The sequence below is a fragment of the Polyodon spathula genome, unplaced genomic scaffold (assembly GCF_017654505.1).
Source record: "Polyodon spathula isolate WHYD16114869_AA unplaced genomic scaffold, ASM1765450v1 scaffolds_3961, whole genome shotgun sequence".
Lineage (NCBI taxonomy): Eukaryota > Metazoa > Chordata > Actinopteri > Acipenseriformes > Polyodontidae > Polyodon > Polyodon spathula.
The window spans coordinates 1-3,715 of record NW_024475418.1 but is presented as its reverse complement, the minus strand read 5'-3'; the positions used below and the strand labels follow the sequence as shown (position 1 = coordinate 3,715).

Here is a 3,715-nt window from a genome sequence, read left to right as displayed (position 1 = left end):
GCCTGGGTTTTGAATATTGATACATGAATGAAAATGAATGAAATAAACTGAATCGACTCAGCTTTGGTTTATACAATGCAGCTGAAACTCCAGCATCTGATGAAATGATTCATGGACCATCTGTCTGGTCTATCTGGGCAACATCCTTTTTTCAAGGAATATCTGGTTTGAAATGATGCTGTTAGTTCATGGCCTACTATAAACCGTGGAGTTATAAGTGAAGGGATCCTGTTATGTGCATTGTATGGCTGCTTACTACTCTTATACAGTTAGAGCTTCATTTGACTGAAAGCGTGGCACTGAAAGCAGGAAGGAGAATCATCAGTTTTATAGCCTGGAGTGTGGGTTGCAACAGATGAATGTAAAAAGATGAAAAAACGCCTGTCACACAGACACTATCAGAACTGCTAAAAACAGTTTATTGCAAACAGCTATATACACATGGAACGGAAACACTGGCTCAGTATTATCTCCCTCTATCTATTCAGGAGGCTGTGGTATTTCCATTACTGTGTTCTTTAGTTGTGTTACAAATAGATGACATTTATATTCAAAGTCGTTACTGGACAGTTTGCAAAAATGACTTGCAAATTTAAGTTAATAGTGCTGTGTAAGTATAATTTTATTCAAAGTTTTTTTTTTTGTTTGTTTTGCTTTTTTGTTATGTGTGTACAGTGCATACACTTTTCCTATTTTTTTTAAATAATCTTTTGTTTTTCATGATTTTAGATAGTCATTTGATTATTACATGTGTATATGGAAGCACACATTTCTATCATGCATGAGTTTCCATTGCTGTATTAGAATCTCATAGTGTGCACATTTAGTTGTGTTATAGATAGATGAGCTGTATATTGTTAGTTTCAGAAATTAATTGAACAGCATTTTAAAATGACTTGGAATGTGAAATTAAGCATGCTATGTAGGCATGTTTTCTTTGATGACTTTTTTATGTGTGTAAATGTGATGTTCATTTTCTTGTTTGTAAAATGATGAATTTGTTTTTCAGTTTTTGCACTTGGAGACGTGCTGCTGGTTTCCACAGGTAAGTGTGTCTCTGACACGCTCACATATTAAGACACAATGATTAATGCTTGATTACAGATTACAATGATTAATAGTTAATGCCTGATTACAGTAGAAATGAACATTTAGGGTGAAATTCACAAGGCCGTTTACTCTGAAGTATCTTTCTCACCATTTGTCCTACAAGAATAAACACACACATTAAGGGATGCCTTTCTCTTTTCAGAAAAAAAAAATGCAAGTGATCATTTGGATTAAAAACTTTGGGTCGATTGCAGTGTACCAGTGACTTAGTCCACATCAAGTGGACTAAAAAGCAGTCTAGCAAATCCTGCAGATCTGTACTAAGTTAGTCCTGATTGCAGCGTACCAAAAAGCTAATCCTGAAAACTGGTTTAGCTGACATGAGCAAGTGTAACAAGTTAGAGCTATAATGAGGACTAACCCATAACAAACATTACAAATGCAGATTGGAATCCACAATTTAAAGTGCAAAGACAAACTCAGACATTTCCGTGTACATTGCCACTACTTTCATTTGATTAAAACAAAGGAAAAAAGAAATCCATTGAAGGTATGGAACCGGCAAAAAAAGTCAGAAATATGCAAAAGGTATGAAAAAAGCTAATCTTCATATCTATATAATGATAAAAATGGTAAAAAAAGCATTTTATACATTAGGCATGATTCGGCAAAGACATTTAAGTAAAAAGTACACCTATAGTAAAATATAATTGTAGCCTATCTCTGGTCTTTGTATGCACATTCCACACCATGGATTCATACTTGCATTTGACACTTGCGGTAAACATATTGCAGCGTGACATTGAGCGGTGAAGTTCTAATGTGGTGTTATATTTTATACACATTACACTGACAATATCCAGTTTAAATTGAATACATCAAACATGCTTTTTTTTCTGTAAATACACCAGGCTCTTATTGTGCAGCACTTTATTCAAGTTTGTTGCAAGATTTTAATGAAAGCAGTCTCTCCAGAACACTATTGTTCCGAACCATAATAAATTTAGACACAAAAAGGAAAAATGGGGTGCCTCATGGGTCTGGTAGTGTATTTTAAACTATTCAGATACATTCCCTGTCTACCTAAGAAAATGAAGAACACGAAGAACTGCTTAATATAGTGTAAGAGCAATATATTAAGGTATATTATAGCATTAGATAGTGCAATTGTAAATTTTATTAAGGATAGTTCTGTGACACGACAACCGAAGCTTACTGAATTAAATACTGCAAAGAGTTCAGATTGAGGTTCAGAAGGGTTCACTTTTTGCTTCACTAGTTTTTAGATGTCATTTCAGAGAATAAAGGCGCTGTCTTCGTCTTAAAATGTGGTGTACAAACGTAGGACGAGCAAGCGTACAAGTCAGTTTTGTACTTCATTGTACTAAGTTAGTCCACCTGAACAGGATCATCTCACGTCCGATTTGGTACGCTGCAATCAGGATCTTGTTTAGTCCGATTTAGCGGATGATCCACCTGTGGTGATTATCTTCTGGTACGCTGAAATCGGGATTAACAAGTGTACTAACTTTAGTCCAAGCAAGTGGACTAAATCTGTTTAATCCACCAGTTAGACGCATCAAGTGGGCTAACTTTGGTACGCTGCAATCGACCCTAAAAATCTTCCAAATAACATACCCCACGTTACCATCTAGACCTTTTAATATTTAGTTTCTGTCATAAAGATGAAACTATGGAGAAACAAAGTCAAGAAGACAAATGCTTTGGCTCGTATCTTCATATCATACTGATAAAGACACTGGTCTTTACTCAAATAACTTCAAGTTGAGTTTGAATCCTTCGTCAGGAAAATTAAAATACATAAATGTGGTTACTTAAAAATGTACTTTTTTTTAACTACAGAAACCTGGTTAATATCATTATTTAAACAATTATTTTTTGAATAAACACTGTTTTGAAATGTTGTGCTTTTTTATTAAAATGGTAAATGCCTTTAAATTTTTTTAAAAGAGATATACACTACAGAAATATAGAATAATCCTCATCAGAGCCTATCAATGAAATACACAGATTTTTCCAATGTATATTAAATAACATGATCTATGTACACCTGTGTTTGTGAAAGTCAGTGTTAACAGTACAAATAAGAAGGTGAAAATGTATTGAATATTCTTATTGGATCAATCATTTCAAGTCATGTGTGCTATTTAGGGTTTTGATATCAGCATGTTCAATACAGGTTGAACACATCCACAGGTATTATTATTGTTATGATTGCTAATCACATCTATAATATATGCTAAAATTATATTTGCTTAACAGATTGCTCTCTCTTACGTGTATTTCTTTCCATGTGTTACCCAAATGATCACAGAGCCACTCCGTGCAGCAATACTTCAAATAGTGAAAACATCTACAGTGGAAGGGGAGAAGGTTGCATTCAAATGTGTGATATCAGCTGAGCACGGAGAACAAGCAGAGAACAAGGAGAGGAATTGGTTCCATTTATATAAAAACAGAGAGAAGATCAGCTCACTGAGGGAGCCTGGAGGAAGGGGAGCTGTCACATTTACAAAACAAGACATCACAAAGAATGACACTGGAAGCTATACCTGCATGTATGGGAATGAGAATCCAGGAGATGTGAAAAACATCAGCCATGGCTCTTCAGTTTATCTCAATGCAGAAGGTAAGTACAGCCCCA

At 34.8% G+C, this 3,715-nt stretch overlaps 1 long non-coding RNA gene across 1 annotated transcript; it reads left to right on the top strand.

Moving 5' to 3' along the window:
• The first annotated feature begins 535 nt into the window (after positions 1 to 535).
• LOC121312555 lies at positions 536 to 3,538 on the top strand. The gene is made up of 3 exons (XR_005949869.1): positions 536 to 610; positions 1,010 to 1,045; positions 3,386 to 3,538. It is a non-coding gene; the product is annotated as an uncharacterized LOC121312555 (long non-coding RNA).
• The last annotated feature ends 177 nt before the right edge of the window (positions 3,539 to 3,715 follow it).